Below are 16277 nucleotides of genomic sequence, written 5' to 3'. Positions count from 1 at the left end.
TAGTCTGGGAGAAAGAGAGGGACTAGAGCTCTCACATATATAGGTGTTGGTTTCATAAGGTCCTCCATTAAACTAGGACTCTAATTTTCTCATTTCTATGTAACTGGAATAGGCAACTTGACTAATTGGGCCTTGAATGGAGTTGAAGTTTATTAAAACCAACTTATAGAAATGTGATTATTTATGCCACATCAAGAGAAAAATTGTAACAAGTTTGAGAACACTTTACACTTACATTGTTTTGTGTTTATTAAAGTACTTTTAACCTCAAATTAATCTATTGGTGCAACAAACCTTTACTGACTTTAGAAGCCATTGTCATATCCTTCCTTAATTTGTTTTTCTTATTTCTCCCATCCAATCGCAAACACACCGATTGGGCCGTAAAGGGCTGCTTGTTGGTGAATTGCCCACCAAGGCATCTTTCACTACTATGCTGCTATTAATTTAACTATGAACCACATCTTCCAAGGGAGAGAAAAGAACCACCCTTGGTGGACAAACTCTGAAAAAGTTTTCGCCCCCAAATGGGAGGTATTGTACTGTTAATTTACGTGCAAAGGAAAGTCTGATCACATTTTAAACATATTCCAAACGAAGGAATCACAAGGGGCTGCCACTTCCATTCACTTTTTTTTTTTCGATAATAGGAATGTTCGTATAAATCTAGTATGAATATATTCGTCTAAATCATAAAATAAAATAACACGAAGCTGCATCAAAATAATCCTAGCTTTTGAAACATTCTTTCAAATGCTTGTAGAATTTTGTTCCTCGAGGAAGACAGAATCACCTTATCCTAGCGGGATATCAAAGTGCTTGATTGCTTTTAAACTCACTTGTCACCAGGAAAGAGACAAAAGAACCTATGGTGAAAGTTAAAGAAACTAAGTCCAAACTCTGGTCCGCCGGTTACCATCCCAAACATAGGGCCGTGGTTCCAATTTCCAAGTTCGAAATGCAAATAGCTGAATTGCTGCAATATCTCTAGAACTGAAAAAATCAACGACAAAAGATCCTAAGAGGAACCATCATTGGGGTTTGGATACAAATGAGCCATGTTCAAGTTTCTCATCACCCTAATTCAATAAAGTCTCGAGGCCCGACCGTGGAGCTCATTGAGGGTTAAAATCACCATTTGTCCCAAAAGATTAAGCTGATAGGATGAGATAGATTTATTTATATATTTTATATTTTTTCAATCTTTCTCACATGTGGGCCGGACTTTCTTTTAATGGGTGAGCCCAACACATGAAATTTTTAATAGAACCTAAAAACCTCTGCTCTGATACCATATTAAAATCACCACTTGTTCTAAAAATTTCAGCTGACACGGAGCAAACCTAGATCGAGCGGTCAGTCCCCGTGCAGGGTGCTTGATGGCATGGCGAAGGCAAGGGCATGCATGGAACCGGCAGAAAGAAGGCACTAGTGGTTTGATAGGTGGCTGATGGCCGCGTGGGTGTTGGAGCTCGATGGTGGTAGAGATAAGCCATGGGATCTAGGCGAAGCACAAGATCCTGACGAGTCGGTGCAAGAGCCTCATCTTGTAGTTGAAGCGATCGACTGACGGGAAGGCGGGCATGAGAGGGAGGAGGCTAGAACAGTGGAGCTTGACGGTGTTGGCGCCAGGCAAAGCCTAGGGAGGCGGAGCGGATTCTCGGGAGTTCGACGGCAGCATAGCGGAGCGCCGGGAAGCGGCCGAGGGTTCGGACGTTGGAAGAGAAACATATATACGGAGACGTGAAAACCCTATTACTGCGTTTTACGTGCGATCTCTGCAAGAGTGTGGGAGACCCGCGTTCGGGTTGTATTTTCATGCGAAAGAATGATTCCCCTTCTTTCGCGGCGTCAGCCGTTTGATCGCACAATAACTGCTTCCAGATCTGTGCAGGCCGGGGGATTGGAGTGCTTTGCAATTTGTGCAAGAGGCGATTCATTCGAGAAAGAGGTTTTCTTTCCCTTTCTTTCTTTTTTTTTAAATTTTTCTTTCCTTGTACTCATTTCATTTCAAGTGTGTGTGTGTGTGTTGGGGGGGGGGGATACTTAAAAAAAAAGAGCCATTTGTTAAAAATGAAGTTCCATTGTTTTAACAATTATTTACATCCATATTTTCATAAAATGGACTAATGCATCAACCATTCATGTGATGTAGAAAGAGAAAATTAATGATCCACTTATATTTATGGGATAATAAATCAATAATCAATTTCATTCCAAGGATATCTATTAGCTAAAATATAGTGAGGTTTTTCTAGATTTTTCTACAAATTGTTCATTAAAGACATCGCTAATTTTTGCCATATTTTATCCTTTTGGGGTTTACTAATTTTGGTATGTTTTTCTTTATTGGATTGGGCAATCTAGATCTTCTAGTATGATTCTATATCAACTTTAATGCTTGAATTAGAAGGTCGGATCTTATTAATTTATACCCTTAATCTAAGGTAAGGAGATTTGGTTGATCACTACATGTTGATAAAATTATTCACAAAGTAAAAAATTCTTTAGTCCAGTTTTCTTTCAAGTTGTAGCATTGACTTCAAAATCTATCCCTCTTTATGCTGCATCAATATTGAAGAACTTCATACTCCTTGTTTTCGATATAATTTTGAAGGCATCTTTTATGATGTATCAAAGAAAAAGGTGCCTTATATGCATATCTTTTGTACAAAAGAAAAACTCTCTCTTTTTGCCTCACATGGTGAGGCATTAGAACTTACAATGGTGTCGAGCCCCCATAGGATATATATACACACACACACATATCAACCCAGTTATCTAGGCTGATATAAACTGATAAAATGAAAAATATTAACTGATATTTTTCAATTTGTTGTTTACTTCCCTAAATAGACTTTTAGCTAATAAAACTCCAAATTAATATTAAGATATAATTTTAAAATTATATTTATCATATCAGTTGAGATTTTTGATATATTGGTTTGAAAATATTGACCAAGATCTCTAAACATTATGGTTCTCCCCAATTTTTTGTACTTAATATGTGCACCAAGAATCCGAGATAAACTCTACGTATGGAGAAAACTGATATATTAATATTTAAAAACCTTGCCAAATGGAGACAAGCCTATCACTAACATCCATGAAGATGATGAAAATAGCTACATCAACCCAGTTGCCATGGTTTTCCAATTTGATAACGCGAAGCTTGGACCAAGCAAAGCCTCGAAGATTATGGTCTAGTTGCTATCAAAATGAGGATAGGGTGCTTCTGGTTCCAGTTTGTTTTGTCCAGCAACCAAGATATATAGCTTCATTTTTACTTCTGAGCATTTTAATAAATGAGGCAGAGTCGCAGTCGCCGGCCAATGCACCACAAGGAAGAATGGCCGACCCCAATTTCAACCGTGTTGGTTTGAAAAATTTTGCTCAGGACTTTAACTCGCACTCTCGATCGGACCAATAATACTATTTTAGTTTTCCATTGCTTCTTTTTCCCGGAAGGCAATGGATCTCTCTTCGCACCACACCTTAGGGTTCCACCATTCAAGAGATTGATTTGTTGTTTTCTGATTTCAAAAACTACCTACTACTATAGTCCCATATTGACTAAAAGAGGTGCCACATAGGTTTATTAGCTAGGAACGGTCTTTTTCTCAATAGTTTAAACTTTTAGGCTGTGAGTCCAGGATAAATGGTAAAGGAGCCAAGACCATTATGTATCACAACCTTTATTAATCATATGGGCTTCTCATTTAGGATTATTTGGATTTAATCTCATACCGGTTATTCGCTGGGTAGATCTTGAATACTTATACAGGATCAAGAAACCCAAATAATATATTCCGACTAGTCATTTTGAGTAAGGTATTGGGTTGTTACAAATGGTATCCGACCGAATCCGACCCATAACCAATGTGGATTAAGGCATATTACAGCACAGATATATTGGGGTTGACCACAGGTCAATTATGGTATTTATGATTAGATTTAAATGGATTTGAGCCCTTAGCCTAACGAGAATGTCAAAGCTTAAATAGGAGGAGTATGTGAGGACCCATGAGACGTGTGTTTAGTTTTACATCGATTATTCGTTAGGTAGATTTTGAGTACTTATATAGGATGAAGAAACCCAAATAATACATTTCAGTTAGCCATTTTGGGCGAGGTTCTGGGTAGTTACAAAAGCAGCGGTAGAAGGCCTAATTCCTCCACAGAAAGTCAAGAGACGAAAACGACCAAGCCAGATAAGGAGAGCATCCAACTCAGTGGTTGATCTTCTAAGTGAAGACCTAAAGGCATAGGCTGAGGCTACGGACACAGAGACAGAGGCAGCATCCTACGCTAGCATTACAGCCACTCAGGTTATTCGTTTCATAAAGCAGCATAACAATAGGTCCTGGAGATTTCTTGGTTCATCATGCTATTGCTCTAGGTTTGCATACAACTATGTTGATTTTAGTAAAAGGTGCTTTAGATGCACGCGGTTCCAAGTTAATGCCAGATAAAAAGAATTTCGGTTATAGTTTTCCTTGCGACGGCCCAGGATGCGGCGGTACTTGTGATATTTCTGCTTGGGACACATTTTATTTGGCAGTTTTCTGGATGTTAAATACCATTGGATGGGTTACTTTTTATTGGCATTGGAAACACATCACATTATGGCAGGGTAACGTTTCACAATTTAATGAATCCTCCACTTATTTGATGGGATGGTTAAGAGATTATCTTTCCCATAATACTGCACAGGTGGTGGGAACGGTTCAGAATGCAATAATGGTTCTGCTCCTCCAAGCTTAAAAAGCTTAAAGCTAGGCTTAGAAACTAGAACAGTTTTCAGACATTGACTGTAGAGTTGCTCGAGCTAAAGAGAAGATGGAACCCTGACTTTTGTTGGGTCAACAACCCTCTATATATCCTCGTAACGTTTAGTCTTTCAGTTGGAAAGGCATATAAGAAAAATCTTTTTTTTTAGAAGAAGAATTTTCCCCCTCTTTCACTTCTTCGATAAAAAAGAAGCTGGTGTGGTAGTATTTGTATTGTAGCCAGCAATGGGTCTGTCGGCGGCGAGGAGGTCTTAAATGGAGGAATTGGCGTGGACACAACTCCCTTATCGAGAGAGACTGCGCTTAACGCTCTAACCGTCATCTGGCGGACCCGTCAGAAGACGAAGACCAGATAACATTATAGGGATCCAAAAGGGATTTAGTAGGACTTGGGCTATGGGTGGGCTTCCCTCTTTTGAGCATGACCAACTGTGATAAGACCGTAAAGAGATTTGGTTGATCACTATATGTTGATAAAATTATTCACAAAGTAAAAAATTCTTTAATCCAGTTTTCTTTCAAGTTGTAGCATTGGCTTCAAAATCTATCCCTCTTGTTTACCAAAAAAAATCTATCCCTCTTTATGCTGCATCAATATTGAAGAACCTCATACTCCTTGTTTCCAATATAGTTTTGAAGGCATCTTTTATAATGTATCGAAGAAAAAGATGCCTTATATGCATATATTTTGTACAAAAGAAAAACTCTCTCATTTTGCTGCGCATAGTGAGGCATTAGAACTTATAATAGTATCGAGCCCCCATAGGATATATATACACACACACATCAACCCAGTTATCTAGGCTGATATAAACTGATAAAATGCAAAATATTAACTGATATTTTTCAATTTGTTGTTTACTTCCCTAAATAGACTTTTAGCTTGTTTACTTCGCTAATATTAAGATATAATTTTAATATTATATTTATCATATCAGTTGAGATTTTGATATATTGGTTTGAAAATATTGTCCAAGATCTCAGAATATTATGGTTCTCCCCATTTTTTTGTACCTACTATGTGCACCAAGAATCCGAGATAAACTCTACGTATGGAGAAAACTGATATATTGATATTTAAAAACCTTGCCAAATGGAGACAAGCCTATCACTAACATCCATGAAGATGACGAAAATAGCTACATCAACCCAGGAGCCATGGTTTTCCAATTTGATAACGCCAAGCTTGGACTAAGCAAAGCCTCGAAGATTATGGGCTAGTTGCTATCAAAAACAGGATAGGGTGCTTCTGGTTCCAGTTAGTTTTGTCCAGCAACCAAGATAGCTTCATTTTCACTTCTGAGCATTTTAATGAATCAGAGTCGCAGTCGCAGGGTGTACTGCGGTTTCGCCGGCCAGAGCACTGCAAGGAAGAATGGCCGACCCCAATTTCAACCGCGTTGGTTTGAAAAATTTTGCTCAGGACTTTAAGTCGCACTCTCGATCTGACCAATAATACTGTTTTAGTTTTCCATTGCTTCTTTTTCCTCGGAAGGCAATGGATCTCTCTCCGCACCGCACCTTAGGGTTCCACCATTCAAGTAATTGATTTGTTGTTTTCTGATTTCAAAAACTACCTTTTATCATAGTCCCATATTGACTAAAAGAGGTGGCACATAGGTTTATGAGCCAGGAACGATCTTTTTCTCAATAGTTTAAACTTTTAAGCTATGAGTCCATAACAAATGATAGAGGAGCCAAGACCATTATGTATCACAACCTTTATTAATCATATGGGCTTCTCATTTAGGATTATTTGGGTTTAATCTCATATATGTTATTCGCTGGATAGATCTTGAATACTTAAATATGATCAAGAAACCCAAATAATACATTCCGACTAGCTATTTTGGATAAGGTATTTGGTTGTTACAAATGGTATTTGACCGAATTCGGCCCATAACCAATGTGAATTAAAGCACATTGCAACACATATATATTGGGATTGACCACAGGTCGATTATGGTATTTGTGATTAAATTTAAATGGATTTGAATCCTTAGCCTGACGAGGACGTCAGGGCTTAAATGGGAAGAGTATGTAAGGACCCGTGCGGACATGAGTTTAGTTCTACATCGATTATTCGCTAGATAGATCTTGAGTACTTATATATGATGAAGAAATCCAAATAATATATTTCGGCTAGCCATTTTGTGTGAGGTACTGGGTTGTTACAGTTACCGAGGTTGTGGAGGATCCAATAGGGGTTAAGTAGGACTTGGGCTATGAGTGGGCTCCCCTCTTTTGAGCATGACCAACTGTGATGAAACCGTGCGGCATAAAACCAACCTTCCTATCGTGGATGGATATGTGGCAAGCAATTTTGAAAAAAATATAGCTCATCTCTTCATTTTTGTATCCAATCGTAACGGACTCATGCTCCCTTGCCGGTATAAACAAGGTTAAGAGACCCCAAAGGAAGAGGCACTTATAATTCAAAGCTCTCGTGGTGAAAGACTCTCAAGCCCTCATCCATCATTCTGGTCTTCTTTTTTGGTAGGCCAGCAAGTCTATAAGCTACCAGCTGAGGTGAAGGTCGAGATCGAGGTAAAGGCCGAGATGAATTCTGAGGACGAGGAGTAAGGGCCGAGACAAAGTTGAGGCCGAGGCGAGAAGGCCATAGTCATGGCCGAGGTGAAGACTGAGACTGAAGTAAGAAGGCCAAGGTTGAGTTACTAAGATCGAGATCGAGCTATCAAGCTAAAAGCCGAGCTACCAAACTAGAGACCAAGGTGAGGAGTCCAAGGCTGAGCTCCTAAAGGTCGAGCTCTTAAAAGCCAAGCACCTAAGGCCGAGCTCCTAAAGCCAACCTCGAAAGGCCGAGGTGAGGAGTCCAAAGCAGAGCTCCCAAAGGTTGAACCCCTAAGGCCAATCGGAGAACGTCATAGTGAAAAGGCCGACGTAAAAAGGATGAGGCGAAAAGGCCAAGATGAAAAAACCAATATGAAAACATCAAGATGAAGACTAACCACAATTAGGCTGACTAGAAGGATACAATATTCTATATTAATTTTTTCTTTTATACTTTCTATTTTTCTATTATTATTCTAATTTTTTTTCCGACTTAACTATTGGAGAGTCTGCTCAGAGCCAATCCAACGAGTTTTTTTTTTTTTTTTTTTTTTGTGTATAGATCAACATCTCTCAACCGACCAATTGGCATCTTCCGAATCCCTATAGTCAAGCAGGATTTTGGCATCAAGAGTCCCAATATCCAACAACCACCGGCCTTTAAGCCAGAGTCATGTAGCCCGTTTCATGCTCTCGGAAGCAGTTATTGAATAACAAATAAATAAATAAAAAGAAAATGTAGCATCTAAGATGTAGAAGGCTGCCCAATTGTGCTAAATTATATACATATCTTGTCAGCGTGACCGAGATGATGACCAATTTTCTATACAAACTCTCTATGTTACTATTTGTCCAAAAACGGTAGTTGAGACGCTCGTTTTCCATGTGACGTTGGACATGCTCTACTCGAAACGCAACTTGGAAAGATGTGGACGTGGGTTGATTTTATAAAAGTGGTCGGTGCTCCACGCAACCAATGCATGTGAGGATAAATATTACGGTAACTCTAAGAAAGTGGGAGAGGAAGCCGACGGGTAGCCGAAGTTATAATAGTATCAATCATGGCCTATAAGTTTGTTTACGAATATTTGAGGGGTTATTTAAAAAAAACAGAAAAAAATAATATTAAGTAAGATTTTTTTTGCATGAATATTTTTCAAAAAATATTCAAATTTGCGCGAATACCCTCTTAAAATTTATATTTATTTCTGTACCCTCGTAGAACACTGGTTTTGCACAAATACCCCTAACATAACCGTTTTTCTAACACCGTTAATAAAAACCATATTTATTATAATTAAAATAAAATATAATTTTGAAATTATTTTTTTGTCCTCCATCGCGATCGCCTTATAAATATTTATTTTTTGCACATCTACCCATTAATGATATTCTAATCATTTTATTTTGAAATCATTAACTTTTTAACGGCGTTAGATGTCGTGGGTACGTATGCAAAAATAAAAATAAAAAATGGGTAAAATAGCAAAACAAGTGCTTTACAAAGGTATACATATAAATATCAATTTTGGAATGATATTCATGCAAAATTTGATATTTAGAGAGATATTTATGCACAAAATCTTATTAAATAAATAAAAATGCTTCGGATCGGTGCACTGTAGCCGTTTCACAATGAAATTGGTGCTTTGAACCAAAACTCCATGATGTATATGGTATCCGTTCTATAAATTAGATCAAATCTCCCGTGCCAAATCGCATACTTTTTTTTTTCATGCCATCGTAGCTCAAATAAATCAGATATTTTTTTTTGTTGATCCAGGTATCTTGTTCTCTAATGCAATAGGTTAAAATATATAACTAATGCAATAAATATCTTGCCACTAAGCAAGTTTCTGGATTTCACCATATGGAAGGGAATGGTACAATTTTGCTCTTGCTTGAGTCTCTATTGGTAAGAAGTTTCGTGATGAAAACTAGTATATTCTACTACTATTGATGTTCATAGTAAAGTTGGCCCAAATCAAAATTTTTGAGATCAGAATGTATCAGTATGTACTGTGTTATGTGGGTATTTGTGGACTCTGATAGATCAAACGTTGATAAAAAAAAATGCTGATATCACACGAGCCTAATCTTTCTTTCAAAATGATGAGCAAATTTATGCCTAATATCATACATTAGTGGGCCTTTCCTCCATTCAAATACTAGAGCTCTCTCTCTCTCTCTTTACTTGCACGTAGTTTCTCTTTACTTCATACGAACTCCTGCCGCAGAACTGGCAATCTAGTTGTTCCTCCAATGGCTCCTCATAGAACAATAATCCGCTTTCCTTATCTGGCATGTAGCCAAAATAGATCTCTAAGCGATGCTTCCCAGCACCCAGTGTCTCCTCAACTTGCAACCTTAATTCCACGTGGCAGTCAAGGATTGGTGCAATATAGGAGGTTACATGGGTGAAAGATTGGTCCCTAGTACCAACCCACCAAATACGGTCGATTCCTACTGTTTATTTGGTTGGAGTTAAAAAAAAAAAAGAAAAGAGAAAGCAACATTCTCATAGAATTAAGATTCGCATATTTGATGAAAAAAAACCGATAAGGAATATAGAAAAGCTATTTTCTCACTAGTTTGAAATTGGGATGCTTTTTTTTTTCCTCCAAAACTATTTTTAAGCCATCAAAATCATAAATAAGATCTTTTTCTTTATTAAAGATATAATAGATATTTCATATAATCTTTTCAAGAAATAGATGCTTGACTAAACATAAGCCACTCTGAAATAGCTACTAGTCAACTAAACATGTAAAAATTATTTTTTCAACAACATATTTTTAAGAATCAGATTCTTATAAAAAAATTTGATAAAAAGATTCTTTCCTCCTTATCATAATGCTGTGTGAGCGGATTAGAAAGGTGGTCCCTGGGAGGGCGGTGCTTGAAAGCTTTTCCCTAAGTTATTACCTTTCATTGAAAATTTGGATGGACCACAAACAAGTACCTCAAAGCATCCTAGGAGATTGTTTGGTACCATCAGAGTAGAAGTATCCAAAGAGTCCTCATTTTCCGCATAATTATCGAGCCAACCAACATAGATGTACTCTTAAAGTATATGATTGTTTGTTGGATTTAAACTTGTAGATCTTCCAGTTGTGTGGAATCAAATACAATCTTACTTAAAACCGCCGACAAAATTAATTTACCCTTTTTTATTTCGAAATATGTCCTTAATACCTTGACCGTGATTTTTTTGTTTGTTTGTTTCTTTGTTACCATAACACGCACTCTGAAAGATAAGGGCAATGCATCTAAATGTTTCATTCCTCGAGTGACCTCCTTAAACATGCAACATCTTCCTTCTCTTTCATATACACTTTTTTATTGTAAACATATATTTGGATATTTATGTAATATCATTACTCAGAAATAAACATAAATTAAAAATAAAATATGTTTGCTAAATCCACTTCAGACAATTTTGATGAGCAAGTCACACAATTCTTCCATTGTTCACAAAAAAAATAAATTCATGTGCATCATGGTGCTTCTGCATGCTGCCCCAAAGACTTCAACTCAGTAGAGGTGATTGAGTAGATTCTACAGAAGAGGTCGAGGGTGTCCGATCACTCGCTTCTAATTGATATCCGGAGGCTACCGAGGGAGTACGATGCCAATCAGATTGTGCATGTGTTTCGGGAGGTGAATCGAGCTGTTGATTGAGTCGCCCTCTTTGCTGCTCACCATTCTAAGAAGATTTTCTAGATCCGCTTTGTATTTGTTCCTCCACCTCTGTGGAGTATTTTGTCCTTTAACTCTGATTGCAATGCTCACACGAGACTAGTGTGAGCTATCGATGTACATAATAATAAATAATAAAAAAACGTTCAACTTTATGTTTACCAAATAACATTCAACCACCCGCTTCTACAGGAGAAGTTGGGAGTGTCCAATCATCCGCTTCTAAATAACATGCGGAGGCTGCTGAGGGAGTGCGATGTCTACTAGATTGTGTATGTATTTCGAAAGATGAATCGAGCTGCTGATTAAGTCGCCTTCTTTGCTGTTGCTCATCATTCTGGAGAGATTTTTTGGACCTGCTTTATATCTGTTCTTCCACCTCCATGGAATATTTTGTTCTCTGACTCTAATGGCAATACTCATGCGAGACTAGTATAAACTGCCGATATATCAAAAAAAAAAAAAAAAAAAAACCCTTCAACCTTATGTTTACCAAATAACACCCAAAGGCAGCCGTCCGATCAAAACACTACTGTGGTACGACGCACGTGATCCCTGCGGCCAAAAGATATGTAGCAGATTTTTTTTTTATTTTTTAAAGCTTGACATTCTCACTGAATTAATCCACATTGCAGTATTAAAAATAATCCGACACCGCCTCCGCCTAACATTCGTTGAGCTATACGCAGTATTTATCCCGGTCAAAACCCGCATAATACTTTATACACCCAAATTCCGACCTACCCTTCTATCTCCCCGAGAGAAGATCACATCCGTCCACTTTCCTCATCATAAAAATTTCTATGCGGAGCAAAAGCACAACGAATAGAGAGCATATTAAAATAGAGAGCATATTAAAAAGAGTCAGGCGTCGCTTTCCGCGTGTCCGCGTGGGGGGAGCCCAAGAAAGAAAGAACGGTCGGATGGGGCGGAACGGCGGGGGAGGATATCGCGATCCAACGGTTGACGTCGAAACGGCGGTTGCCGCCCTACAGTAGTTGTCTACTTGTCTTGGGGTTCCAGTCGGAGCCCGGTTGCCCCGGTTGTCGGCAATTTATAGGAAACACCACCTCCATCTACTAATTTATTATTTCTTAAAATAAAACCAATATCTTTGAATGCAATGATCCCAGACTATATAAAAAGAGGAGAGGAGTGGCTCAAGATCGTTGCCCGAACGAGGAGAGGAGGGTGGAGGAGGAGGTAGGGCTAGTTCTGGCCATCAATCTCCTTTAAAAAATTCTTCCAAAATAGGAAGAGGAAGGGAAGAAAAATTCCTCTTTTCTTTTGTTTTCCCCTCTATACTCTTGTTCTCCTCCAGATCATTAGTTTTTTTGGTTCCATGATCTGGTCCGCTCTTATATATATGTAGAAAGTTGTTTTGTTTTCTCTAAAGAAGAAGAAGAAGAAGAAAAACTTACAAACGTAATCGACTCTCTCTCGTTGTGTAAAAATCAACAGATCAATTACCGGATTCTGCAACCAGTTTTTTTTATCTTGGTTTTCATTTGCTTCTTCCTTTTCGTCTGTTCTTCGTTTATTTAACAAAGAAAGATATCTGTAGAGTTACTGTTTGATGGAGGGAGTCCTCATAGATCAGTATCCTGTGAATCCGAGGAAGGGAGTTGTGGTTAACAATAGCAGCAGCAACGGTCGATTTATGAAGAGAACCCATAAGTCGTTTTCTTCTTCTTATTCTTCAGTGAGCCAGCTTTTCCTCAACCTAAATGCCGGCACCGGCAGCAGCACGGTGAGTTTTGGACTTTTCGGATCCCGTCCTTCGCCGCCGCGTCATTCTTCTCTTCCTTCCTTCTTGGCCGCTCCATCCATGGTCGCCCCACCGCCTCCTTTTCCTCCTCGTCATCAACCTCCTCTCCTTCCCCTCCCTTTCTCCAGGTCCGCAACACTCCCTTCCCCGACCCCGACTAAGAGGATCGCCGCCGCTGTTACCACCGTGAGATCCAGAGACCATCGGAAGAAGACGAGGCCCGCCGCTAACCCCCCGAGAAAGGAGGCCCGATTGCCGGCGACAGCCGCCGCGCCATCGGATCCGTCGAAGGGGGGAGGATCCATGTCTGTGGTTCCCCAGAAGCCGGCCCAAAAGTCCGCTGCTCCGCCGGAGGCGGCCGAATGGGAGGAGGGAGAAGAGGAGAGAGAGGAGGGGTTCTTGATGGAGTCCGTCTACTTGCTCTCGCCGCCTCCAAGCAGTCTCCCGCTGCCGACGTTCTTTCTCAAGAGGCCCAAGGCTGCACCTTCCGCCGCTTCGTGCATTGCCGAAGCCATGGGATGCGGCGGACGCGGTGGCGGTGGGGCGAACTCCGGCGCCACCGATGACCTCCGCCGACTCCTCCGCCTTTAGATAGGAGGATACGCCTTTCATGCTTTTCTTTTCTTTTAAATAAAAAGAAAAAAAAGAGAGGTGTGGTCGGAGGAATAAATAGGTTGGTTTGGCGTTTTGCGTGCTTTATGAGCTGTGATGGCTTTCAGATCTTCCGGTCTCGTACAAGTTTGCAGGCAGCGTAGGCCCTGAAACTGAGTAGAAATTAGGGTTTCCTTGCTCCTGTGAAATAGTGGAGGTTGGTATTATCTTTTTAACTTCTTTCTCATGTGGTCTTGTGTGGTGGGGCAGGTTTAATTTGTGCTTTGATTGTTATCATCTAAGCATGCATAATTGCTTATAGGCAAATACTGATTAATTATCAAATATGTAATGTTTATAGTAAAGTAATGAAGTTTTAATTAGTGTTCTATTTATTTGTTTAACACTCCATAACAAGGTACATTTATACAGATAGTGCAATGGATTCAAAAAACAATTGATTTTTTTTTAATGGTGTATGTGCGATATTATTATCTTTTGTTAATAACTTGCATGAAATCTTCAATAGAATTTTTAAGACATTCTTAATTAATTAAAGAAAATTCTATATTAGTCTCAACTACCATTATATATAGACCGGCCAATCTGGCCTTGAACATTTTGTGCAATTGTGCATCACTGTCTCACTTAGAGACAAACTGTAGTGTATGGTGGAGATTCTTGCAAGAATCAATAGATGAGGCACTCTAAAAGTTTTATCGGAACCAAAAGTTTTAAATTTTAATGTTTGGCCTCTTGAAGGAATTTAGAAGCTCAGGCATGTTGAACCTTAGACATCTCCATTTTGCTTGAGCTGGACGAGACCTTTGTTCTTGATTAAAATTGCGTGGACATGAATTTTTTTAAAAAAATAAAAAATAATTAATGATCCTTTCAACATTTGATGAATATATGGTTTTTATTAACTTCAACATACATTCATAAGGATATAATTTTGACCACAAACAAATCTTTGGCAAAAAATTAGGCCCTCATGTATATGCGCTGATAAAATAAATGTGTCTTGCACTTGATACTTCCATATGGAGGAGGCTCCGAATTCTATTCTTTTAGATGCATTAGAATATGAAGACACTATTGCCCCATGGTACAAATGAAGTTGTCCTCGGCAAAAACTGCAAGGAGATAAACATATATATGCAAGCATCTGGTATATACATGGTGTAGGTTTATTTAAGCTTGATGCTGAGACAACTTGCTCATGTGAGTCAAGTCCATTGCTACTATGGTTAAGATTTAGTGCCAGTGTTTAGAAGGCCTTCTGACCTACTTGGCACTCTTATTAGATGCTTGACCCAGGAGTTTGAAGCAATGATAGAATAGATCTATCATATATAAACCATACCAATTCTTATTAAAACATGGAAGGATTGTTAGAATCTTGTGTGCGCACTTATATGCTTCTGTATGAAATGTGCATGTTCATACAACATAGGACTATGGTTACATGGTCCACAAAAGTAAGTGTCCTTAATTTTTCCAAAAAAGATATGAACACAAAACACACAACTAAGGAGCATTTTCCTTTAAATTAATTAGATGGCCAAATTTGTCACTCAATTTGCTTTATAATAAATTCAATCCTCATGAGATCCTCGATGGTGGCATGGATTTTGCCAACAACTAGCTGCAGTGCCTCAAATATCATGTAAATTAGGGGTTTTGATACCTTTCATGTATAATGCAAAGGCAGCTATATTTTTGTGTTATGGTTGTACATAAAACTCCCTGCAAACAAACCACTGATTTTGTCTCAGCGAATGGTGTTGACAGAAAATACAATAATCAGAACAGAAATGCAATAAAAAACAGGAGGCTTAGAAATTTCGCTTTCTTAATGAGATTCAAGCTCTTTGCGGTTGGCAAAACCTATGAACCACTATGCCAGACTCTTTTTAGTTTGTCCCTTATAGGATACAATAGTCTGACTAGATTGTCACGCAACTCAGAACAAATTCTATACGAGATGCTGAGTCTAAAGTTCCACCAGGAAAACACTTCTATTTAACTAGGGAACCATCAAGTTTGTTGATATATGAATAAGGATGTATTATATTTTAGGCTAATGGTAAGGGCCTTGCCTTCTCAAATTAATACGATCGATTATTAACCAAAGTAATAGGCTAGTAGAATGAGATGGTGATAAATATTCTATTAAAAAAATGGGAATAATTAGATCCATTAACCCATGAGTATTGGGAGTAGTGGGAGGGTTGCGATAAACGTTCCATTATAAAAATTAACGAGCATCAGCGATATTAATACATAAAACTTTTACAAATTATTTGTATTTTAATATTAAAATTTACCAACAATGGTGCAATGCATGACATGGGCAGTGCAGAAAAAAATATCGATTAGCATACGTATCTGAACCCGTATTGACACGTGGCATCACAGGGTGTATGGGGCCCGCTCTACTTAAAAGGGTGTGTTCTTGGGCTATTTTACAAGTCGTGCGCGAATAATTTCCAGGAATGCTCGTGGTCGGGGAAAGATGGCGGCGCTCAGACCACTAGCAACCAACGGCGCCGACATTTTGCTATTATTGGATCCACTCCTGGGCGGCGCTGACAGCGGTCGGTGGCCATGGCACCCCCGCACACAATACCCGAAGGGTTGTTGATGAAATGACGCATAACTGGTGGCTCCCACTTTAAGAGTTAAGATTTTACACGCGTGGTGCTTTCTAGTGGAGGCGTCATTAGTTTTGGTACTCGGGAACTTGTATCCGATCCTCTGAGATTAAGATAGATAACGACATGGCTTTTGGTTAGGGGAATCCCCCAGGTTCCTTATTATTGCGATCTTTTTTATTATTATTATTATTTGGTACA

Source organism: Phoenix dactylifera, chromosome 2 (genome assembly GCF_009389715.1).
Source record: "Phoenix dactylifera cultivar Barhee BC4 chromosome 2, palm_55x_up_171113_PBpolish2nd_filt_p, whole genome shotgun sequence".
NCBI classification, from domain to species: domain Eukaryota; kingdom Viridiplantae; phylum Streptophyta; class Magnoliopsida; order Arecales; family Arecaceae; genus Phoenix; species Phoenix dactylifera.
This window is presented reverse-complemented; position numbering follows the sequence as displayed.